The sequence below is a fragment of the Oenanthe melanoleuca genome, chromosome 1 (genome assembly GCF_029582105.1).
Source record: "Oenanthe melanoleuca isolate GR-GAL-2019-014 chromosome 1, OMel1.0, whole genome shotgun sequence".
Taxonomy (NCBI): domain Eukaryota; kingdom Metazoa; phylum Chordata; class Aves; order Passeriformes; family Muscicapidae; genus Oenanthe; species Oenanthe melanoleuca.
Window position 1 is genome coordinate 65,129,393 of NC_079333.1, and position 27,478 is coordinate 65,156,870.

The window sequence follows — 27,478 nt, forward strand, 5'->3', positions numbered from 1 at the left end:
GCTCTTTTAATTTCACTCCTTTTATATGGCTTTGTGGGAACCTTGGGAAGAAATAATGCTTTAAGAAAAGCAATGCTAGTAATTTAAATGCAATGGCCTTTGCTGGTTTCTTATTTCAGACACAAAGGAAATGTATGATTACAGTCATGATTTTCATTTAATGTATTATTAAGTTTTATGCAAAAAGATGGGCTCAATTATTTCTGTGTGAAAGAACTTTCGTTTCATAGTGTGGGAAGTTATTCTTCTGGACTACAAGTAAACACTTATTTAATTTTTGGATCTTAAGAAAAGTAACACTTTTATTCTTCAATCTTTCTGGTCATTGACAACAACACAGCAAAGGTTCTTTTTTGAATTCTGCTGCAGCATATTGGAGCATTGTGAAAGAATTACACTCCCTTATGGGCTTTTCAGTTTCCATAAGCCTTCTGTTTCCTGCCTTCAGCTACTCTAGCACAGCTCATGTTCCAGAGAATGGAGAAATAATTTTTGGCCACACTTTTCTCTTGCAAAAACAAACTGATCTGATCTTTGTGATAGGTGGGTTGGGAGCTCCAAAAATATTCTTTGTTGCTCTTGATTATTGTAGTCTTAACACCTTTTGTAAGGTTTACTGGATGTTCATCCCTCAATACTATGTTTATTTCCTAATTCACAGAAGCCTTTTCATATCCTAGGCATGAATTATCTGTATTTACTGCCTCATCATTAATTACATCGATTACCTTCCAACCAGTGACAGAATCTGTCCCTATGACACTGTCTCCTCATGGGTTGGACAGTTTGTGGGCATAAACAGTTTTCTTTTCCCAGCATTTGCCAAAAGTGATGGTCCTCAACCTAGAGCCTCCTGCCATAAGAGTGAAAAATTCAAGCTTGATGTTATTATATTTCCCCAACCACTTAAGATGCACCAGGAAAATACACCCTCTTCAGTTTATCTGTCATAGGGACTACCTTTCCTGGATAATATTTGTCCAATGGCCTCTACATGATGTTTTCCAGTGGTTTGTGATGGGTCTGTACCATTGAAATAACTAAGATTGTAAGACAGAACTGTTCCATAAAGGAGTGCAAGCAACAAGCAACTCTTTTTAAATCCAAACTTCTTCTCCTTTTTCAGGACCCTCATGACAAAGCTGGTTTTGTCAAGTCTCTTTCAGATGCATCATTCTCTTGCTTCAGCTGCTCCACGGCTAGGTGAAGAAGGTTGTTTCTTTTCACTTTTATTGAAAAAGACATTTCTGAGTCTCAATGCTGCCATCATATAACATTTCAAGAACAGAAGATAACAGAATCTGAGAGATTCCAATAAAACCTGTCAGATCTCTCACAGCATCCCTGGGTCTTTCATCTATTTTGATCTAGATTCTCCCTTGAAGTTTTAGTTTCCCTGGGACTGTCCAAATTTCTTCAGAAGCCAATAGACTCCTAATTAAGAGTATCTAAGTTTTCTTAAGCTTCAGTATGCCTGTTTAGTCCAATATTCACCTTTGCTTTGCAGTGTTATAGTCTGCCTTACTGCAGCATCACCATGTACTATGGTCTTTCATAGGACATATACTAAATGCAAATTTGGTCTTTGACAGTGGAAATACTGTTCAGAGATTTAATGCAAATATCAGCTTCTGAAATAAAACTTTGGTTGTTCTAAAAGTTTAAAAGTTTTCTTGACATTTACAGGACTGATGGTCTACCCATCAGTGTATAAGTCCATTCCTTTGCTGGCTTGCCAATATTGTCATGAGTTCCCCATTATCATCTTCACATCAGCACCATGAAATACATCTTTATAGCCTCTTAAAATTCCTAACAGGGTCTTAATTGACTCTACTCTTTCCTCTCAGTTTTGCTTTGCAGTAAAATATGTGATATGAAGCAATGCATGTAAGAGCTAGAAAGTTTCCATAAATGTTTTGTTGTGACCAAGATACGTGTTTTCCTGTTGGCACCATCATAGTTGCACAGTGTATCCCTAGTAGCTGCATTTCTCCAGTCAAACACTGTTTGCATCCTTGCACACAACTCCACTGGATGCTTCTGCCACACACAAGCCTTACTCAGCTTTGTTTGCTTCTTAATTAGATTTTATTCCTTGCTGTGAGTCTCACTAGCCCCCTGACCATATGTCTCATAAAGCACATGCTGGATTATAAAGTAACAGGCCTACTCATTTCTATAAGAAAACCCTTTTCAGTAGGCACAGGGAGCATTCCAGCTAAATACAGTACAGCATGTTTTCTTGGAGACTTCTGTAAGTTGTGTTCCTCTTCCCAAGTTCTTTGAAAACTGCTCCTGTCTTTTTCCAGCCTATCTCTTTAGTGACTAACAGTGAAATGTCAATTTCTTTCTCTTGACAGTACTAATTCTTAATCATTGATGCTAAGTGATTTCTCACTCTAACTGAAAATAGACTTTTCTTACCTCCACAATACTTCGAGGGCTAGAAACATTGTTGATTTTCACTGACATTCTCTTAAAAGATTTTTTGCTTGGGCTTTGCAGCTACCTGCTTAATTAGTGAGTTAACCTGAATGACAGAAAGCTTCTAGCTATCACATGAGAGTTTATTTCATAGAAACTGGTATCTTTATGTCCATTTTACAAGCAGGATGCAAGAAGACAGAGGCAAGCAGAACAGATGACATCTGTTTGGTCAACATGAAACGTGTGTTAGATTTGTATTAGTCTCATCAGAATACCTGCTCAGCCATGGAGCCAGGAAATGTGTCAACTTGCTATTCCATGGAAGTACTGTGGTAAAGAATCAGGTTTTGAGAGCTGCACTGCAGCCATCTGCCCCCAGGATAAAATCACTATTTAAGGTGTGGGAGGCTTTGTTCAAAGAACAGCATCCACTTTTTACCAGCAATGGGGACTTCTGTCAGTATTCAATGTTAGACATAATCTTGGCAATCAGTTTTGATTTTAAAAACGTTTTTCCATGTAAATCAGAGCTAGTCTGTGATGTTTTTTCCTGACATTTCCCTCATTTTTAAAAAACCTTTGATATTCAGAAAGACCACATATATCATCCAGGTTTATGCCATGGAGAGAAATAAGAAGAAAGAATACACTGGTCCCAAGGCACTGAGTCAAAACTAAAAGTCAAATTATTTAACTCAATTTACACAGATGAAAAAGTGAAAAATCAAAGTGTTAGAATTGAAAATAGAATGGGTAATAAAAAAGCAAATACAAAAGTGTACGTGAAACCAATTATCTCACCTACTCCAAGGATACCAATGAATCTCAGGGACATCCAGCTTCCCACAATGCTGGCAGGACTTACTTAAATATTACTGGAAATTCCTACATCCTTCATTTCAAGCCTCAGGTGATGGTTTCTCTGCTGGTACTTATTCTTGACTTTTCTCTTCAGTGAAATGGGATAGAAAGTGCAAGAGACAGAGTAACAACTACAAAAAATAAATTTCATGCGGTTTATCCTTGCCTGCTCTCTCAGATATCCTCAATAGCTAGTCATAACCATATAGGAAGTCATAGATTATTTATGAAAAGTTATCAACCCCCTCAGATTAGTACATAAGCAGAAAAACAAATTTCATGTTCCTCCCTCAGTCTTAACTCCTGAGGATTTCACAGGGACACTTAACCAGAAGGACTCTTTGTGGTGGCTCAGTAGTATTTTTACCACTTAAATCAGATGACAATACAAATGGCTGGTAAACAGCTTAATTCAATTTCTGAAAAACTGATGGAAGTAATCCAAGAATGCCTAATTTTCTTTTCTACTTTTCCATTTTGGTGTTTTTTCTCTCCTGCATCCTTCTCAGCTAGTTCATCATTTATGTCTTTTACAGGGGTAAAATCTGCTTCCCTTTGGGTTTGTTCTCCTCTGTTTATTTTCCTCCTACCTTTCATACCCTTTTTATTTTTGCTTCCCTACTATTTCTGTCCCTCTTCCCACCTCATGCATGTATATGCACACATGACCAGATACTCAGAGTCCTTTTGATATTTCCTTTTCTTCCCTCCCATCCCTTGTTTTTCCTATGAGACAGCCAAGCCAAAAATGCGACAAGAACAGCTTGTGCTTGTGATATGTTAATACTACAAAAGCAGTCACAGTCACCATATTTTCACCAAGAGAGACATACAGTCTTTTTCCACTGACCACAGAGGTTTCTGCTTCCCAAAATTCAAAATTCTCTCCTGCTTCCTCTTTTGTCACTTAAAGTAGTACAGCTGTTCTCTATCTGGATGAAGACAAATTTTAGAAGGGCTACAATTCCCAGATGCATGTGTCCATGGCACAAGTGCAGGTTAAAAAGCAGTGATCCAACAAATGTTCACCTAATCCTGCTAAGTATCTCATAAACACGGAACAAGACAGCACCTATCAGTCACAAAATATTCATAATCTCAATTCATCTAAGTAGGTGATGAGACACACAATGGACACAGACAGAAAGGGACAGTCAAAGACAGCAGTGAGAATTATTTGTCATCATGATGAGACCCAGGCTCAACAAATCTGCACCATAAGCACTGCTAGAGAGCCAGATGCTCAACTCCTTGACAAAATGAATTCTTCCATGATAGTTCTTGTGTTTATAGGACACACAAAAACAATAACAAAGAAAAGAGAAAAATGTCTGTTGAACTCATTCCTGGGAGGTTAGATTCCTTCTCTACCTCTTTTGTCTCTCTCTTTCTGGCTGAAGGACGTGCAGACCTTGTGCCTATAAGCTCAGCAACTTTTAGTTCAGTGAATGTATGTCTTCAAGATTTCATCCTGAAATCCGCTTCTCTTTAACATGGGAGAGGTATTCAATGATGTCCTCTTTTTTTGGAATACACATTTTAAGTAAAATTTCCAAATCTGTTGTTCACATTCAATTTCAGCAACCATATTCCAGTTGCAACATGCAGGTGAACAGACAGTCATGTCTGACACCTCTGTTTACAGCACAGATTCTGTAGTTTGCCTTACCTTTCTAATGGAGGCAGCCTTTCAATCTTCCAAACAAACCTGCAATCAGACAACCTCATGGTCTGGCACTGATTCCTGAAAGTGGCCTGCCATTAAAACATGGATCATATACCTGGGAACAATTTACGCTGCAAGGGACCGCTGGGAGCCATCAGGTCCATATCCCACTCAAAGCAGGCCTCTAACTTTGAGGTTGGAGTGTAAAAGCTGATTTACAAGGAATAGTACAGGAAGCTGCAATGCAGAGAGAGAGAAAGAAATGTATCACTGCTGCTGTATGCACAAGGAAGTTAAACTACAATGGATAGCAGGCAGAGTCAGAGTCAAAAGGGTGCAGACATAGCAGCACACATATTTTCCTACAAGCCAGACATTTGTCCTCTCCAGCACCAAAGTGAAGCTTCCTGAATACACTCTGTTTGCTGACACTTCTCTAATTTTGCCAGAAAGCACTGACAGGGTTTAGTATCGGGTAGAAGAAGGAGGGAGAAGGGGAAGTACTGAAAAAAGACTTATTCCCTGAACTGTCATCTCATTAGATAAGGACTATGACCTTGGTAACTGCCCCATGCATTGGAGCTTTATCTACCCTTGCACATCAGTTGCTAGAGGCTATTTGAGACGTGCAGCTGTCCAGAGCTTTCTGCCATCATTCCAGGGGGAAGGGTGATGCAATACTCAAAGGCAAGGTAGCAGGGTAGAAAGAGGTAGGAGGATGGGAGTTGGTGAAGTCACACAGAACAGGCTTTGGTAGCTGGACCTAGATACTTCTATATTCCAGGAATATCCTGACCCTGTATCCAAGTACACTGGTCATTGGATATAAATTCCCACTGAGCAGGCAGCTTCTGAGTCCTTCCTCCACTTATTTCTGGGCAACTAATCATGTCGGATTTGAGCAAAATTTGAATTCTGTGATCTCACCCCTGGAAGTTAAATATGGCCAGGGCATTGCCAATGATGCTCAGAAGAGCTTGTCTCTGCTCTTTCTCAGGCACAAAAGTTGCAGGTGAAAGGAGAGAGAGGACCTACCCATTATGGCACAGCCTTCACCTCCTCCTGCCTACCTGTAGATCAGCAGTGAGAAAGGAGGGGAAGGAGGGCATCTCTCTCTCTGGCAGCAGCCCTGACTGACCCCTCTCCTCCAGGAGGTAGGAACTGGCAGAAAGCAGTCACACTGGGATGTTACTTCCCACTCCCTGAAGGCTAGAGTTCCTCTGTTACATCAAGACTGGCTGTAGAAGGACCAAAAATAATATTCCATGTAGTGAAATAATGAATACTCTGCATATGGTGGAGTACTGCTGTGCCAGGCCAGCTCTAATCAGACCCTTCTGCTACTGCCTTTGCTATGAATCATTCGGTTACTGGAAAGGCAGAAATTAAAAGGTGCGTTTTGCATCTTTTTTAAAACTGCCCACATAGGAAACAGCATGATACAAGGGGGGAAAGAAACCAAACTGTGGGAAGGAGGAGTGTGAAGCAGGCACCAGGAAATCCCTCTGTGCACACGGCTGAAAAAATCTAGTCACTGTGGGGAAAGCTTTGAAAATTCTTGTTTTTAAAGAGAAGTCATTTTTTTGCCCAATTAGAACATGGTCCTCATATTATTACCCAGCATGCAGCACATTAAATAAAAAAAAAAAAAAAAAAAAAAAAAAAAAGGAAAAAATAGGCTTGTATTTTCAAAGCATTTCTTCAGGGGATCTCAAAATTCTCTGTGAAGAAATAGGAGCAGATAAAAGAGCACAGCAAAGCTTCTGAACCTACAGTTCCAGTTATGTTTTGTGTCAGCAAATAATTTGCTTAAACTGCAGACTGTCACAAACAGAGGACAAATAAATGACTTATGCTGGACATAAAGCTGCAAAAGCATCACTCAAATTCACTGTTTTCTATTAATGTAAATACATACATTTCACAGGTGGCTTCTGTCTAAAGAATCTATGGCATCCTCTACTACTCTCTGTGCTCTGCAAGGGAAGAATACAGAATACTAGTTGTGAAGAACAATAACACCACAAAAATGGGAAATGATGCAAGGGCAATGAAGGAAATGGCATCTCTTTACACAATAAACTCAGGCTATAATAGCACCACAGTTTGGGTTATACACAGAAATATATCTTTCAAGCAAGAATAAAAAATATGTTTGTTATAATGTGTATGAACTTAATCACAAAATTTTGAGAGAAAAAAAAATCATCAGACATTGAAAGTTTTCAAACTTCAGAAGGTATTTCCTAGTCATTGCAGAAGGACTATTTTAAAATATGCCTTCTTATCATAGTTGGCCTTGCTTTTTGCATCCTAGCTACCAAATTTTGCATTCTTGGGCATCTTCTGTCATAATATACCAGATGAGGGTGGCTTGCAAATCTTATACAAATAAAAGTTTTTATTTTTAATCACAAGCTGATTAATGCTTCCCAACAAAAATTAGTTATTTTTTCAGTTTTCTCAGCTACTTTCTTTTGCCATATTTCAAGGAACAAATGCCTACAAGCTGAGCTGCAAGCTACATACTGCTCGTCCCTGAATGTTGGACTTTACCTCTTCCTCTTTCTCTCTAATTGTTTCTATTTCAGTCCTGGGTGAGTGGAATGAAACAAGAACTTCAAACTCTAGCCCAAAAGCCAGCATCCCACTTTTTAGCTGTCTGCAAAACATTTCCTATTTTAAGTACATGTGTTGGTCTTATCACTCCAGTGCCATAACTGTAATTTTCAGCACTGCTCTATCTGCAAAGATATGCCCTGATGCTATCCACCTGGGAACTCAGAGAAGGGCTTAAAAATTGTGACTTGTTCAATCTCAGGATGGAGGTTTGACTCGTGAACTGAAAATTCTCACAGGCTGCAGCATGGCAAGAGGGCAGCAGGTGCTCTGGTGTCACCCTGAGAGATGGGGTTGGTCCCCACATGACACTTAAACTCTTTGTATGTCACCCTGAGAGATGGGGTTGGTCCCCACATGACACTCAAACTCTTTGTATGAGGCTGTCATCAGGAGAGAAGGGACAGCCTGGCAAACCAGCTCCAGCTGGAACTGAAAATGGATGCAACTTCCAGCAGGAATTACACCCCAGTGCAGGGACACAGCATGTCTCCATGTAGCAGAAAGGAAAGGCTGAGCCTCTGTTCTTTGCTTGCTCACTCTCTGCTTCTGGAACCTAATGGAATCTGTCCCCATAAGATATGAGAGTTAGTAGGTCACCAGCTGCATGACAAAAAGGAGGCAACATCAGCCCTTTCTGTGTGTTATCTCCTTTCTAAAATGTGAATGCTTGACTTACAGTGTTTTCCATGATGCTTTGATGCCTGCATATCTGTGTCTGTGTAGAAATGTTTATTTGACAATGGAGAAAAAAAGGAATTAAAAAAAATGTTATTTTCTGAGGTTTGGCAAAGTCATTCAAAAGCTTTTCCCTGACCAACAACAGCAATCAGGAGTACAAGATAAAACCAGTTCAGAAGGGGGAAAACCAAAAGATTAGATAGCTGATATCCAGTTTCCTGTTTTCCTCCACCAACACAGAAAAAAAAGAGGTGAATTTTTCTGAAAGGAAAAAAACATGTAAGGTAGTTTGGCAGATCAAGTATTGAAGTGTGTTTGGACATAGTAGAAGATATCTTTGTGTATTCTGTTGTAGTAATGGTGTTTTGTATGCGATATATGCATGATTAAATACACACATGCTGTGTGTGCAGATATAACAGCATGAAATTCTAATACCAGCAGCATAAATAACTGAGTATGATTGCACTGACAATAGAGAAAATAAAGGTCAGATAAAGTGGATAACTACTGTCTATCTCTGTACATACTGAGAAAATTTCCTGCCACATACTAAAGTCCTTAACTTTCCACTTACTAGGAAAACTGTGGGGGTTTAGTTTCATTTCTTGATCCTATTCCTATTTACCCAGATGTTAACCTCACTCATGTGCTTTCATTGTGGCTGGGAACAACCATGGAAAGGAAAGCAAAACAAAGTGAAAATGAGGTGGAGCTGACACTATGACAGATCTCACAGAATATTACAAACATTCCCAATGCTCAAAGCATACCAGTGTCCACAGAATAACATCCACTACAGCATCAACTGCTCTGAATTCAGGCCCATGTCTATAAGAATCATTACACACCCTTCCATATCAGCATGGATTTTCAGTGTTGGAGTCACTGTGATTGTAAGAAGTCTACATATTTTAACTCCACTTTTGTGGCTTCAGAATGTTGGAAATTTCAATCTGATTTTGACATTACTATATCAAAACAGAAGGGTGAACTCATGCCATTTTCTATTCAGTGTTGTAAACCAGATAGTAACTATGAGAAGTAGGGTTCAGAGTTTATTCTTTCTCTAGTCTTGGGTTTACTCCTGATTCCCATATACTGGAGAAATCCTCAGCTGATGCTGCTAGTCCTTATACTGAGCACAGGGTAAGAAACAATGCTGGAGCACAGCAGCCATCAGTAAACCTGGCCCTAACCTGCAAAGGCAAGTGAAAACTGCTCCATTGAGCTTTATAACACAAAGACATCCAATGAGAAAAAGTTACATGCACTCAGCTCAAAATAGAGGAGACAAAACAGGAATGCTGTGTTTCCACAAACAGAGACACACTGTTAGCATTCAAAGAAGGCTGCTGGGCTTTGTAAAAGCCTGGGCTTCCTTGCCAAGCAAAATGTGTTATCCATCTTCCATAAAAGTATATAAATCTGTTTTCAGCCAGTCTTCCTTTCTGAGTTTTCCAGTTTCCAGTGTCTCAGTGTAAATTATATTTCGCTAAAAAAGTCAAAGTTGACTTCAGTTATTTTGCATTGTTTTGTGTATATAGTCTTACATTAAACTGACCCAAATCTTTTATTCATTGACAGGACAGGGGAAATTGGTTGAGAACAAAAATGTGAGATAACCCAGTTCTTGAACCACTGAATTCACTTGTGAAGAAAACATGATTTGCTTCATTAGATTTCATTCTCATCAAAGACAAAGACATAGTAATCAAATCACTTTTGGAGTGTCCCCTGTGAGTACAAGACTAAACCCAATGGTTATCCAGAGCTAAATTTTTATATGAAAATATGATGCAGGGAAGTTAATTCTCAGCTGTGCATTTAGAAAGCATGGACTGAACAATCATTTGAGTACTCTATTTCCCTAAAATAATGAAAACAATTTTAATACTAGCACTGAAATTTATGGTTCCTGAATTTACATATTTTTTTTTTTTTTTATTTAAAAGTAGATTCAATAGTGCACAATTTACTTCTGCAGAGCAGTTTTGGGGTAGAGGGAGGTTAAGTTTACAAAGCAACTCAGCACAAAGTTTTCATGATCCCAGTGACAGAACACAAGATACATCTAAATGCAGTCAAAGACAATCTGCCATTCAGACAGAAAGCCTCGAGTGTGCTTTACCACCCGTGTAGCCATGGCAACACAAAACTTAGCAGAACCTACCCCAGACCTTGGATGAGCGCCAAGGTGCCGCTTAACCCACGCTTAATTTCATCCTGCTGCTTCCAGATCCTAAACTAGATTACACCTGTCTTGGCTGTGGGCAGGTTTTTGGTTGCCACGTGGCATCCATTCCTTAGGATGAACATCCAGTCCCTGAAGGGGGAAGGAAGACATGCAGGTGCTGCAGAGCTGCCTCCACGTGTGCAGGGAGTTCTTGCTCCACAGGGTGCTCAGGGATCATCACTGCTCCAGCACGGCAGGAATAAGTGAGGATGCTTCTCACGCAACCCCAAAATTCCTTCAAGAGCTACAAATGGCATGTGCAGCCTTGTCATGACTTCCTTTTTCTAGCAGTTGTGTCTAAGATCAGTCAAGCCACTTGCTTGAAGGACTAAAGAAATAGTGAACAATATTTGGAGGTGAAAATGAGACTCCTTTTGTGAGAAAGTCTTGGAAACTTGTCTGGGGAGAGATAATAGAAAAATTTTCTCCGAGAAGTAGATTGTCAGATGACTTGCTACTACCTACTAAGGTGTAGCCACCAAGATGCATTTTTTCAGAAACACTTGTCGTGTAGGAGGCAGGCAGAAATGTTTCAAGGATATTTTTCCTAACACCATTGAAAAGAGAATTTGTCATCTTGCAGCAAGTGCAAACTAACTCCGTTAGATTTCTAACTGAGATTGGTCCTTGGGTCTCCTTTGGGGTCAGAGCTAAAAGTTAGCTCCCCTGGGTATCAGAGAGTGACATAATATCCACCAGAGCTGTCTAGACCTGTTTTCAAGAAGAGATATCCAACGCTGTTTCTTCAAAACCCCCTTGTCCACAGTCTATTGGCCAGGTGAAAATTGTTGGCAGTAGTTTGTGGAGAATCTGCATAACAAATATTGAAGTACAAGATATATTTAAAGTAAAAAAAAAAAAAAAAAAAAAAAAAAAAAGACCTTTCAAAGATTGTTTAGAGGGTTTCTGGAGAAGAGGGACCATGAAAAGTTGTATCATTTAGCTGAACAGGAAATTTAAAACTCGAGTAACCAACCCACTGTGCACCAAGCCTTGAAATGTCAAGAGAGCTCGTTCAGACATACATAAAAGCACATGACTGATATTTTAGTCTGTTTGAATAGCAAATAAATAGAGAATTAAAAGCCCATACTTGTGCCTTTTCCAGAGGATCAGGAGGAACCCAACCCTGCTTTTTCATTATGCTTAATTTATTCCATCTGAATATAGAGTAGACTTCTTGCAGGTTTGCAAGAATACTTTTTTGCTGTCTCAGATGCAATGTGTCCTGGGAATTCTGTGTAAGCCTGCACCGAAAAAGATTCAGAAGAAAAATAACGTCTTACTCTTCTTTCTGCCTTCCCACATATGACCACACCTATGTACTCCTAGGAAAATGCAAATACATATTTTCAGAGGCAAATGATAATTGATAGAAATTTTGTAAAAATCTCCATAGTCACTTCTCCACCAGAAGCAAGACATCCATATATAGCAGTGAGGTGGGCAGTGTTTTCAAATCACATGAAGATCTGGGGATGTTTAGTCAAACAGCAAACAATTTTATACAGTAGCAATAAAAAATTGGATTGTATTTTTTCCAGATGTAATCAAATCCAGGACAAGTATCTTTGAAAGATTTAGGATCTGCTAAGATTGTCATGGGAATTATATTTGTTCTTCTACCTTTTGTTCCATGGATTATGCAAAAGGTAGCAGAGCTTGCCTTACAATTTTTGAGCTTCTATACTAAAAATGAAAATGATTGCCATCTCCTTTCTAAGCTGCTTTGCTAAATACTGCAAAGAAAAGCTTCATGATTTGATTTACTGAACTTGTCAGGCTGTAACAGAAATACAAAGAAGACTAGCTGTAAAAACCTTCATTAAAGATAGGGAAGAGAAAGTACTGCCTGCAACCCCACCTTGGCATTTATTGCTCAACAGAGAAAAACGGTTGTACTCAAAAACCGTACCCACCCAGGAGATTAGAGGCCACTTCTTGTTTCCTGTTCAAGGGACTCACATGGAAAGAGGAGTCTAAATCCATGCCTGAAAATGGAAGAACTATGACATGAACATCTTGAAGAGACCATTCCTGCTGACATGAAAAATTTTCCACTCTTCGTGCCTAACCAACTCAACAAAAATGCTTGACATCATGTTCCACAGAATAACGAGTAATCTGGTGCTTCCTGGATTCAAAACACTTGAGATCTCAAAAGTTTTTTCACTGAGCATGTCAAGTTATCCCAGTCCTAGTTTGGCAATAAAGGACTAGGATTTAGTCAGTTTTAGTTAGAAAATATAGCCTAAGATCTGCAAAATTGGGTGTTTTAACATTGATTCAAAGGCAAAATGCACGTCTTACAAACATTCTTTGGTAAACATCATTAAATAGCTGCAAACATCAAAGCACAAAATGAGATGCCTCATTTCAAAAGTTTTGTAAACTGTGGTATTGCTTTCAAAAGCATGGCTTTAGGGAAAGTATTAGGAAATTACTGTGCAAAAGCTAATCTGCCCCTACTGAAAAAGAAGCAGTATGTGGGTTTTGATAGATGTTCTGGGTTAATAGAGGCTCCTATTTTTATTAGTCTAGGAAAGAAACAGAAACTTTCACAGTATTGTGTTTAGTCAAACACTGCAGTTGAAAAAAAATGCTGATAACAAGCATATAATTTCTCATTTAGATTTTTAAAACTCATGATATTACAAGATTTTCATGTGTTTTTCTGTCTTTTCAGCCTATGATTCTTTGGTAACAAGTTTTGAGGCTAAGAACTATGGATTCCTATGAGGGCTTCAAGGAATTGATGGTACAATACAGCAATATTTAGGTTGAGAAGAGTCTTTGGAGTTTCTTCTATTTACCAGTTTCTAAAGGCAGTCTGGTCTCCCTGTCTGATTATTCTCTGTTGTTGGCTGGTTAAACTAATTTAGTTATGTATTAATATTTATGTGTCTAACTGTTCATTGTTAGACCATGTGAGCTGTTACCTTGGGCATGTTAAACTCATGTGCATTTGGACAGCTGTCAAACTTTGTGGCCCTACTCATAACTTCTTCCTAAATCCTAAATTGTTTCCCCCAATACTCTGACTTCAAAGGTGGACTATTTTTGTATTTCACAATAGACATGACATACAGCATTTTGTTGGATGGATACCTCAATGGATTCATGGCATACGACCGATTCCTTGGGTGTCCCAGGAGGGCTCTTGGGGCTCTTGGCACCACAGGGAGGCAGCTGATGGGAACTCTCATGTAGGGGAAAATGATGCAGTTGAGTGCATTTGGAAGCTTGGTCCTGGATACTGGGCAGGACAGCTGCTGAACCTGTGGAGCATCAATTGATGCTGTAGTGAATGACAAAAGTTGTAGAATGGAGACTGAAAAATCTGTTTGTTCTAGAAACAGAGGAGAAGGTCAAGTTTAATCTTGTTTGATCACTGGTGATTCACAGCACTGCTAAGCAAGATAGCTTTCAGAAATAGTCAATGGAATATTTTACCTGCCCTGTCAGCCACGAGGATCCAGAACACATGGACAACTTGGAAAACGGAGTTGGCACTGACCTCTAGCCCCTCTGAAATGAGTTGTGCTCCTGTTCAATCTATGTTGTTTTTACCAAACTTTGCAACAAATAGGAGAAGCTGCTAAGAGGCAGAGAAATCTGGATCAGGATAGAATTCACTCTGAAGGAGCTTCTGCTTCTCTCCATCAGTTCTAAGGAATAAACAAGCCACCAGTAATCTATTGCCTTTTATAACCAGTATATTCAGGTAAAACACATTAAAAGGAGATGAAATTTTTTAACACAACAGATTAATATCAGAAAATGTAGAAAGGTTTGTCAGAAGAGGTGTCAAGAGAAGAAGCACTAAATGCAAGTAAGAATCAAATCCAAATATTCAAAGGGCACTTAAATGTTGTGAGTTATTCATGCACACAACCTAGAAAAACCTGAAGGGACACCAAGGAATGATTGTAAAAGCAAAGATGAAAATTTAAAAAACCTATTTGTAAAATCAACAGACAAAGGTGTGAGAATTTACATGACTGTGTTGCAAGCAATGTTGCCCAAAGTAAATGAACCTTCCTCCAGATTGGAGGGGGAAATGAAAGCTTGTGGAATATGCCCTCAATTGCTATTTTTCAAACAGCCATGCATTTAATAAAATAGCCATGCATTTAATAAAATTTCTAATGGTTTCTTTGGTTCTTAACAACAAATGTCATGCCAGAAAATAAACTAAAACTGCTGTGTATGTCCTGAACTATGATAGTCCTGAATCACACTGGCAATTTTTCTACTCTTCTCTTACTCCCATGCCTATTCTAAATTACTTTGATAAAAATTGACAGACTATAAATGTCACCTGCTGACTTGTAACAGGCCAAAAGAATTGATTGAGTGCTAATCCTATCCTGAATTATGTTTAATACAATCAGATTTGAATTTTTTTCTGCTTTTGCTTTCCTAGATTTCATTAATAAAATTCTAGAAGAGTAAGAAACAAAATGCAATCTGAAAATCAAATAAATATAATTATGAAGTATAATGATAGATCATTCAACTACAGAACTGCATCAGAATTTTTTATAAACTTAGATAAACAAACAAATCCATTTGCAAATTTATCTAATAGCTTTCTGTAATAAGATCCCTGTTTACCCTTGCACTTACCAAACATTTTATCATACTCTGTGCACGTTATTAAGTCCCAAGATGCTCTTTAGTGAGATTGATTTACTAAATTGAGTCAATTTTGTTTAGGTCAAATGGAAGTGCTCTGCACCATCTAAGACAGAGCTTTCATTGTACAGAAGATGGTGGCATCATGCACCATTCTGCACTAATTACATGCAATCCAAGATTGCATCAAATTGCAATTGCAGCTCCACACTACTGTGATGTGGGGCTTGAAAATCCTTAATGGAAAAATTCACTCATAGAGCAAATGAATAGCTATTATGTAAGTATGAAATAACAGTACTAATAGTCAATATTCAGCTCTTCTCAGAAGGAGTTCAAGTTAAATGTAAAAACATTTAGCTGAAAAGCAAAAAACCTCATATACTGCATGACAAAACATTTCCAAGCTGCTCATCAGCTCTGGTGCTTTAGCTGATGGCAAGCATATGGAGGAAGCTAAACTTCAAGCTAAATGATGCCTGAAGATTGAAAAGCCATGAGGGATAATGTGTATTTAAATAAAAATATTTCCAAAAACCTAAAGTGTAACTTAGAGAACATTTCCTGTCATTGTAGTGAACTTCTAAGTAAAAGCCCTTCTTGAAAATTCTCTTACACAAACTGCTCTGCCTGAAGTTCTCCTATTTTTTTAGGGTATCCTGGTGAGGGCTCCACCTGTGCTAGACATCACCACGACCTCCTGGTCACTCAGTGAAGGCTTAGAATCTTTCTTTCCCTAACTGTGCCCAGGGTTGCTTCTCTGTCCTTGTAAAGCCAAGGTCTTCCCAAGATGGACAGAAAATAGGATCCCACAGCTCTCCTACAGATGAGTACTGTCTTGATATTGGCAACCAAACTGGAAGCCACAAAAGAGTCTTAAAGATTTCCTTTTCAAGGGAACTGAACAATTTACTGTCAAATCAGACAGTCCTGGAAGATCCAGAGAAAACTGAGACTAGATGCAATAGCCATCATGATCTTCCTTGAGTGCCAGCAAGACTCTAAGATGAGATACATCCCTCTTTTTCCTCTTCTAGACAAATGTTATTGTTTTTAATAATTTCAATATCACAGGCTACAATACTCTCCTAAGACTCCAGGTACTTTATGCCAGAAAAACCACACACAAAATAAATAATGAAATCTGCAAGAGCATGCAATGAAACCCAGGTCTGGAGCATTTTACAGTATGGATGTGGCTGGGTTACTGAAGTGCAGCATAGTCCTATCTGCACCCTACTTGTCCTGCAGACTCAGAATCACTGTCTGGAGCAATTACATTTGCCAGAATTTAATTGTCACCCTGCACTAGACAGGTGAAATCTCTATTTTTCTATTTTTTATTTCTGTATTCATACATGTGTCTACCACCATTGTGTCTTTTTCAACTCCAGTACACATAAAGAACAATTCCATTGCAGCCAACTGGTATATAATATTTTAAAGAAGGTGCAAGAAGAGAATCAGGACTAGTGGTGGTTTAACTTCATCTAGCAACTCAGCTCCACACAGCCACTTGCTGACTCCCTCACTAACAAGTGGGCAGAGAGAATTGGAAAAGTTAAAGTCAATAAACTCATCTGATGAGATAAAAGCAGTTGAACAGGTAAAGCAAAAGGTGTGCAAAAGCAAAGCAAAACAAGGAGTCCATTCACCACTTCCCTACTCTTGCTCTAGACTGATTCTTTAATCCTTCAATATGACATTTTAATACACCAGGACCTTCACGAGACAAACTAGTGAATTATTATTTTAATACATATTAACCAAAATTCCACTGATTGTTCAAAAGCACACAAAAGAAAATAATATCAAAAGCCAGCTTTTACTGGAACACAAACACCTCTAACCAGCTACATTTCTTAAGGCATCTTGGCCTTTAATATGAGTTTTTGCAATTTGCTTGCCTGCATTTCAGGCATCACTGGGCTGCAGTTAGTGAATGGAAAATTAATCTGCCTTCTCTAATAGTCAAACCTCTTCTTCAGCTGAGTGGTTTGGAAGGGTTGGAACATGCAGTGACTTCAAAATACTGTAAAAATTACTTCAGTCATGAGGGTGCATCAACTTCACAGCACTTGTAGCTTTATCTTGACTCAAGTGCAACCTGAGCAGCTCATTATATTCAAAATCTAGACAAATGTGCTGGCATAAACCTCAGCTTTCTATTCATGGTCATATAAAGAATTTATGTTAGCAATAGAGCATTTTAAGAGGTTCTACACAAATTTTGACAGTTGAGATAAAAAATGAACGCTCTATTTCTTTGCCTTTTTTTTACTTCCTAAATCAAATTAACTCACTGTTATGTAAAAAAGTAGTGATGAAAGTACTCATCTAGAGCTGGAAGTACTTATCTAGAGCTTCATTCTCACCTATATTGGGGTTTTATCTCTTCTCTTATGAGCACTTCTGATATTCTAGTAGAGGTATTCACAACCAAAAGGCCCCCTAGAAATCTCTTAATAAGTTTCACAAATGTTGGAGTGCTTTTCTTCTCTGTGAAGGCCTTATTTGAATACTGCTAAATCATCTAAACCAAAAATTATTTATAAATTAATTTTGCAGAACAAAGTTTTTCCCTTTAGAAAAGTCTGAATTGCTGTAGATTACAATTTTTTCTTATAGAATATAATTCAATGTGTTTATAGAGTCTTAATTTTAAACCTTTATTCAAATTATATCAATTGAACACAATATTATACTACAAGTATAGGGCAAACTTCATTTCAGGAAGTAGATACAAAATTTTTATCTATTTTTTTGTAGTAAAGAGCTATTTAATACAGATTGCCCTCCTTGTTATAACCATAAAACCAGTCTTTTCTTAAACAAAATAAATAGCTAATTTTTTAAACAAGATAAATTTTCATATATTTTGATACACATTTTCACACACGTATGCGAAAATAACTCATACTTCTTTTACACTGGATTTATTTTAGACAAAACAATGCATGTCTTCTTGCTTTAGGTTTTGTTAACTCAACAATAACATGTTTGGGGCTTAATCATTTACCCTTTTCATTTCAAGTATTTTCACAGTATAACTCCCAAAGACAGACTGACAGCTGGGATCTTGTAATATAAGCATCAAACCTACATGACCTGACTTCTAACTTTCAAAATCACAGAGCTAGAAGGGATTACAGGTAGTCATTAGGTAATGCATGCTTATACATAAGCAAGTTTTTACAGTTATTAATTGCAGTCTTCCCCCCTATAATTTCATTATTCTTTGTCCTATTCACTGTGGAAAAAAAGGGACAAATTATCATCTTCTTTGCAACACTCTCACATATCTGACTACTGTCATCTTCATAGCTGTCATCTCTTTATGATTAAATAAATTTTTCAATCTTTCAGTGCAGGTCATATTTTACAATTTTATGATCATTATTCATCCTTTTCTCTGAATTTGTCAGATGCCTTTATTTAAATGCATTGTCCAAAAGGGGTAACTGCTCTGTTACCTTGACATTAACAAGCAGAGGGAAAGCATAAGAAATATTATGACTTACATACTATATTTCCTGAATGTATAACAATTACTTTTGCCTTTGCCGTTGTGTCTTTCACTCACATTGTGATCCACTGCAGCCACAAGATCCTTTTCTGAACTTCTGCTATTGAACTAGATATTTGTTTCCCATATGCATCTAGTTGATTACTTGTGCCCAAGAATAATATGTTACACTTGCTCCTACTCAATTTCATCTTACATTTTCAAGTTACTTAGTTTTCTGAGGTCAGTTTGAATTCCTGGGTCTTCTCAAGCAACCCAACTCCATGTCACCTGAAAATTAAATGGGAATATTCTTCAGATCGTTAGAAAAAAAATTTGAACAAAGACTAACAAATCGTCTCTGGTGAACCATACCTGTTTTTTGTCTTTGTTGAAAAACATTGATCATTTCCTGGCTTGTGAAGCTTCCCCAGTCCTTCTGTATCCACACTATGTCAGTGCTTTAAAGAATTGTAGCCTAGCATGGGTCCTGCTGGAAGGGACCTTTGAAGGCCAGTTAGACAAACAGCTAATGCTGATATAGATCATATTTTTTTTCAATTTGTTACATGGGTCAATACAGAAAGTCCTTATAAAGTCAAGATAAATCATGTTTATGTTCTCAAATCCTGTTTTCCTGCTGTGAAAGGAAATTACATGGATTTTATTATTTTGTTATGCATGTACTCATATTCTTATTGTCTTCCAGTTCTAACAGCTCCAGTTACTTGTTCAAGAATTTCGTGAGAGCAGAAATTAAGTTACTCACTGAATCATACCCTGATCTTCCTTTCTCCTTATTTGAAGACAGGCACTGGCTCTCCCCTCATGAACTTTTCAAGTTTCAATCCTATTACACGCACTCCAGTGCAACATGAGTATCCAATAGTTCATCATAAAGTTCTTAAAATTTATTAGGAAACTCATAATCCCTTTCTGACTTCATAAATCCTAATCTTTAAATTGTTCTTTTTCATTCAAAACTCATGTTTTTACTTTACTGTACTACTCATTTTTCACTTGATCATGCTTGCAAGGACTAAGGCAGAATGTTATTACAAAATTTAACCTCCTGAGTATCATCCAGCAACAGCTTTTCCTCTCCGCTGAACAGCTGACCAATTCACCCTTTCCTTCACCTTCCCTGTGTTACAATTGCACTTCCAAATTGATTGATATGTCTTGGCAGATGAATCTTGTTTTGAGCTTTGACTTTTTAAAATTTTGTTCCTACATGTTCAGGTTATATTTATCACTCTTCCTCAGCAGCCTGACCTAGTTTCTGCTTCCAGCTTTATTCTTTCTTGTGTTTAAGGTTCATGCACAGTTCATGTTTTAATCAAGCTGATCTCTTACTGCGTTTTCTCCCTTTTTCTTCACAGTGGGGTAGAATACACCTGTGGATGAATACTGTCATTGTGTATATTATTTGTAAGGCACATAATTATTTGTAACCCTTTAGCAACTTTTTTCTTCACATGAGATCTTGCTCACCCATTCTGTGAATTTATCCAAGTCTACCTTCTGTCCCTCAGCTGCTATTCCACCCTCTTGTCCTGAACAACCATGAACCTGTTTCTAATGGCAGCTCTTAAATGGACCTTTCAGCCTCAAATTATCATATATCCCTCACAATCATCAACAAACATAAAAGAATCTTGCCTTTACTTGCTTTCTGTACTTCTTAAATCAGAAACATTTTCCCTGATACAATCCGAAGCTTTTCCAAGCAGTCTGCTGCATTTATTTTCCAGCAGACATTCCTCATTATCTCCAGTTACATTCTACTTATTATGAAGGTTCTTGCAACTTACCACATCTTCTTTTATTTCCACTCCATTCTTTTCTGCTTATAGTACAAACCTCGAAAATAAGATGCAATTTAATACTACATTTTGCACTTGAACACTGAGGTTTTGGATAATTAATGTCTATCATGTGTTTTGCTTGGTGAGAGTACAAAGACCAGTTCAGAATAGTATTTTCAGGATAGCTTCAGTCATTGACAGAGCCCACGAGCTCTTGCAAGTGAGGGAATTTCCTAGGCTACCAATATGGCAAATGGCATTAGGGAGTGAACATGTCAGCAAGCAAACCTAGGTAGCCCATGTGCTTGTCCAGAGCCAATCTGGGGTTTGTCTACAGGACATGAACTCTGGAAACCAGTGGATTTGGAAGGAAGCCAGGCTGCTAGACACTCATGTTTATCCTGTTTAAACTCATTATAATCTCACTGAATTATGTGGAAGGAAGGATACTGAAGAGACCTGCTCCATTAAAAGCAAGCCCTTTTGCATGCAGCTAGGAAACGAAATATACTTCTTAATATCAAAGTCCCAAAATATAAATCTAGATAATTTTGCTAGCTTGAGAGCTATGAGAAAGAAAGAAAGAAAGAAAGAAAGAAAGAAAGAGAAAGAAAAAGAAAAAGAAAAAGAAAAAGAAAAAGAAAAAGAAAAAGAAAAAGAAAAAGAAAAAGAAAAAGAAAAAGAAAAAGAAAAAGAAAAAGAAAAAGAAAAAGAAAAAGAAAAAGAAAAAGAAAAAGAAAAAGAAAAAGAAAAAGAAAAAGTAATTCTAACACACTAAATGTAAACACTATTTTATTTAAACTTGTGGTTGGTTTATAGTTTATAAAAATACAGCCCAAATATAAAATAGTGATCTCATAAGACTGAAATTTTCATTTACCAGCATATTGGCCAAATATCCGTAGCAGAAGCAGATGCAGAAACTGCCATTTCAAGTCAAATGATTACTCATCAAGCATAATGCAAATGATAAAATGTAAAGTTTGCAAGATGAAGTTAGATCCTGAGTAGACTTCTTGTATGCAATGACAAACACTGCAGTTTGAAATTAGCCCACTGCAGGCTTACAGCCACAGATACAGTGCCAATGGACAAGGTATTCCAAGGGAAGGAAACAATACCTCTCAAGCAGAACATAATGATGAAGAGTTTTCCTTTTCTTACGACATATGCAGCACAAATTGGCTGTACAACAAAGCCCCAAAAATCCCTATTCTCTACTAGATCATACACAGGGCTTGAAATTACTTTTTAGCATTTCAGCTTTTGCTCTAGTAAGAAGTGTTTAGACATGCTGAGTATTTTTAAAAAATAATAATAATATGACTTGATATAACCAATATCTTGAATTCTGTCTGCATCTGTAAAGTTCTGGAATGAACAGATGTGAAAACACAAATTGGTCCATACATCATAATAATGTCTTCTTTTCAAGAATGGCAAATCAAACTTTTTGACCTTCAGCTTCTAATTTTTAGATATATTAAGTGAAAAGGATTTTTAAATCCTATGTGTCTTAGTGGTATAAAACTTTAGAGAATATAACCACCTGCCCCATAAAAACCTCAGCAGCTTGGGGACCTCAACAGCCTACTCTTTAGGGTAAACACTCCTTGCAGGAAACAGAAAAATGGAGAAGGATGCAAGACATGAGCAAGTGTTTTCCAGAAACTACTTAAGACATTTCAGTGGTAAATAACAGTTATATCCACTTGTCTAGGCTATGTAAAGATTACATTAGTGATAAAATATTAGAACACTTCAGTCTAAAATGGCTCTTTCTGTACTGAACATACAGAAGCGTGGCAAGTGCCACCAGGAATTTATAAAAACTTAGATTAATTTAGGTTATCTACGCTACTAAAGATGTCTTGCATCAATAACAGCCTCTTTAATTGCACTGATACCTTAGGCAGTGCATTATCCTTCAGTAACCTGTTGAATCGTGTGTTTGTATGTAAATTTTTAACTGCTAGGTCATGGACTCTTGGTGTCCCTACTATTGGTTTCTGATACTCTAATGGTCACAGAGCAGGATTAGGGGTTATCAGAATGGCTACAGCAGGATGATAAGATTTACAGAGACTGTCTTCACTGCACTGTATGAGAAGAGCCCACTATAGCAATGCAGTGGGAATTACAGAGCCAGTTAACTGCATGTCACTGAGGTGAGGGTGGCCCTCCTGATCTCATAGAGCACTCCCTGGTCCCACAGGCAGGGGAAGCAATAGTGCTGAAATTGTTATTCTTCCATCAAATGGGAAAGAAGAGCTCCATCATGGTTTATGAGGCCTTTGCTTTTTGTCATAGACAGTAGGTGCTGGTTATATATTTTAGTCTGTTTCTCCTGGAGCCAAACTTAATCGTGACCACAGAGCACTCTTTTATTTTGACCTATTACTAAAAGGTTCTGAAAGTGCCAAAAAGTGGTTTTATCACACAGCTTATAATTTGAAACACCTGTAGCATATCCAGCTCTTTGTAAAGCTCCCCAAATCACACCCTAGTTCCTGAGATTAGATTCCTTCAGCTGCTGTACTTTTCCAAGAAAAGTGCTCATCTTTATTGCCAGCCGTAAGCATTTCTGTAACCTTTCCTTTTTTTAAAATTATAGCTTAAGCAAAATAAAATTAAGTATTTTAAGGCCAAGAAAGAAAGAAAGAAGAGCAAATGAAAGTAGAAAGTAGTAGAGTAGAAGAGAAATAGGAAGCAGAACTGCCTGAAAATGCTGTAAGAAGCTGTACAGCAAAGAGCATGTACCAGTTCAGAATACTACTGTGTGGCTATTATTAAAAACTATACCATCAAACATTTTCTTTCATTCTTTCTGACTATTATATGCTTGTCTCAGGGTTTCATCACCAGCGTATGAGAAATGTTTGATTTTATAGTCAGCAGCATTACCTGACTCCTTGGAGCCTGATCTGGTCTTATAGCCTGAGAAAAATGAAATTTTGCATAAAGAGAAAGAGTTATAAGAGACTTCTGACATGCCAAGGAGACTTTACTACAGGGACTCAAATGTATGTGATAAACAGAGAGACAAAAATGGAGGAGCTATCCCACATGCAGGTAATTCTGCCTTTGATTTGGGATTTGGGGATTTCATTGTGTCTAATGGTTAAGCATCTACTGGTTGGATCAGTCTTCCTCAAGTAAAGGAGACAGCAATAGAGGGGGAAAATGCTTTTGAAGATATCCAAAGCTAAGCTTTAATTCACCAAAAGTAAGTACTTAGTGATTGATAATAATAAATTTTAAAATTAGTTTTAGTGAGTGGATCTCCATCTGGAGGTATTCAAAAGCACCTAACCTTTCTCCTATATCTAGGAAAGAAATTTATTTATTAGAAATTTTTTTAGTTTATTTATTTATTTATTTATTTGAAAAATTCAGAGAAAGGGAGATGCACTTAGGATGAAGACCCAGGTGCTGGAGATATAAAAATGTAGCTACTCTTTCTTTGATGAAGCAGAATTTCTGAAAAGTTTCTGAAAGAAAAATGGAAACAACAAACTAGCACCATTGTGAACAAAATATTGTTCCATTTCTTTATTTATAAACTTTCTTACCACTGGAGATATCTGTAAGAAAGCAGCAATGAAGGTAAGAGAAATACCTTTCCAGTATAAGCAACTGATAAATTAGGTCTGTATTAAAGACAGTGGCATTGATACAGTTCTTATCTGAGGTTTTGCAAAACTTCTCATTCCTTCTCCCATCTGCATGCAAGACAGCACATTAAACTTTTCCTAATAAGTTCCCAAAGCTTTGTGTTAGAGTATACTATAAAAAAAAAAAAAAAAAAAAAAAAAAAGTAACTAATAAGTTAGCAGGGTTAGAGTACACAAGCAAAGAAAAACAAACCACTGTGCCCTGAGGCAGTTTCTGTAGTGAAAAGGAAATGCTTGGCCTGAACTCAACTATACAGATGTAATGCCAAAAATGAAGTAACTCCTGGCTTCAAAGCCCCTGAGAGTCACTAGAAAGCTTCTCCAGACTTCAGATTACACTGTAATTTATTTTCCAGTGATTCTGTAGTGAGTAAATCAGTAACTGCCATTAAGGAAATGGAGTTGGTTTCCTGTTCCTGAAACAGATTACTCACAAGACCCTGGATCAGTCACAATGCAGTACTGGAAAAGATAAAATTATTTTTTGAGTGTATACATATCAATACTGGAATATTAAGCCAGAGGAAAGTGATTGAACCAATTTTAAGGCTGACAGTAGAGAGGTCATAAGTGAAGTATGATACCTATAACACAGGAAGGATGAGTGTAAGTTAGTGATATTTAAGACAAGAAATAAATGTTTCCCAGTCCACAAAAAGAAGTTATTGAGCCTCTTGAATCACCTATGAAACAATTAAAAGACCTAACTTCCTGCAAGTACTTACCAAGGAAAAAACAATAATGCAGAATGCAACAGGAAGTTCTAGCCAAATACTGTTTTGTCATATTATCCATAAGCTAGTTATTTAATAAATAAAATCCTTAAGCATTTGCATTTATTTAAATATTCTATATGAGTTTAAAGCATTTATCCCACATATTAAAATTAGTTATCTAAAACAGAAATTATCTGATATGTGATAATCTAAACCAACCAATGTTTCTTCTGGTTTTGGAATCTCGTGGTTGTACCTTATCCATCTTCTGGTTGTATCCTTATCCATCTCCAACACCCTTTAATAACAGGGTATATAAAGTCATTTTTAGGTGCTATTACTATGTTGTTTGTCTTACAAGCAGACAAAAAGTAGACAAACTGTATCTGTTCTAGGTATCTATTCCTATACTACACAGGAAGTATGAGTTTTAAATCTCTCCTCTCTCTGTCCTCCTTACAGTCTATACACTCAGGAGCCAAGGGAATGCTGCCCATGACAGTGGCTGTTTTACTCTACTGACAATAAAGGAATTCAGGAAACCTGGCTTCCCCAGCTTAAAATCGTTTTCTGGAGGTAGAAGAGGAAAGAGGGGAAACTTCAAAAGGTCCATACTTAACACAAAAGCCATTGGTAATACTGAGAATAAAACCCTTGTTCATGGATCCTACAGTTCTAGAAGCTGGGATGGTTGGACTTGCCAAGAGCAGAAACCATAATGATCTCTTAGAGTAACTAAATCGAGGGTGGAAGTTTCCTTCCAGGGTTTTACGGCCAGCCAAAACAAACCGCTTCTTGCAGAAAAAGACAGACACACATGGAGATGTCCTTTGTCACATTCTGGCTGGCTGGGAGAGCCCAGAGTTGGGGGCTGTGCAAGGTGGCCCTTCTGGTGTCAGAAGATCTTGTTAGAACCTGTAAACTCATAATCGTATTTGTACTGGGCACTTCCTACTTCTCATGTCCTTCCTTTTCTAGAGAAACAAATTGAACTCGTCTTTTGAAATCTCATTACCGCAAAAATTTCTCCTTCCTGCGTCGGCCAGACATTACTGGCTGACAAGGAGAGGAAACAAGTTTTAATAAAAAGTAGGATTATTAAACTGGAAGTTGTTTACACAGAGACTGGTATACCAAGTTAGAGCATGCACTGAAAGTTGCCCAGCTGCTGCTCTGCCATCAAGCTCTGTATGTGGCAATTGCCCAGATTTTGGGGCTAGCAGGAGATCAGATACAGTCTGGCAGGTGATGAAATGCATTGCTAGCAAAAGGAAGTGGTGGGGTGGCACAGATAAAACTGTAGCAGTGTTAATGTAACAGAGCAAGCAAAATAAGCTGAAAAACACAATGCATCGCAGTGTGTAGAAAGCTTAGCTTCACTCCAGCAGAAAGAAACTCTGGTTAATTCATGCAATCATTTTGCTATCACTTGTGTGCCTGCTCCCGATAACAGAAAGACTCAAAGTACTTTTTTACATCTCTGACAGAAGATACTGAATATTAATAAGAGCAGCAACAAGGGACCATTCAGGAAGCCATCTCGCTAGCTGGCATTCCAGAAATTCCCTCTTGCTATCTTAAGCAAAGACATCAGCTGTAGTGAAGATATTTATCTGACATGCTATGAGACAAATGCACAACATGGAAGGAAAACACAGGGAAACTCAAGCTCAATTTTTTTCTGAGGGAAGGACTGCCATGCATAACTGATGGCATTTTTCTGTAACCAGCCTGTGTGCCTTAGTTTGCTGTCCATCATGTACACTGGGAATGAAATGTAAGGAGGCTGATAATAGGAACATGAAATCAAACAATATAAAACAATTTGATTCCTCAAAAGAATTATGTAGGAAATGTACTGCTTGGTTCCTTCCAGGCTCTGTTGATTTTAGCTTATTATTTATAAGGCTAAAAGCTGCTTCCAGGAAGAAATGGAGATGAATACACTGTTAACAATCTAAGGATTATTCTCAGACTGACTCAAACCCAAAAAGGTCAGAGATGTGAGCAACACAGTCTGCTTTTCTAAGACAAACAGAGTTAACTGTGCTGGGAAGAACTCACTGAAAGAGAGGAGAAACACCTACACAGAAATGCTTAATTCTTTTTTCAAGGTAGACATACAAAGTAACTGTTTTCTACAGCAAAGTTAGGTCTATTTGTTTACCAAAAATAGTGAAGTCAAAAACTGACAAAAAGAGCACACTTCATGTTAAATGAATTCAAATATATGTATTATATATACACATCTAATTAAATCCACAAATACTTGTTTCCCAGAGAAATAATGCTATTATGCCTAGAATATATACTGATTGTAGGCATTATCTTTGTCCATCAGAAATTGACAGGACCTTACATTTGCACTTACCTTCCTGTGGCTTTATGATTTCAATGGGAAATTTGACAACAAAAAAAAAATATTTATGATTTGGTGTTATGGTGGTGTGTACTGCAAAAAGTGGAATGATCTGATCTGTGAGATTCTTCAGACTTTTATAAAACCCATACATCATGAAAGATAATGTTCAAAATAGGAGCCTACCTAATTAGATATGTGCCAGTTAAAATAAATTACATACACAAAGAATTACTGAGGCGAGAGTCTATTGGGTGATAGCAAAAGCAAGTAACACTATCTTGG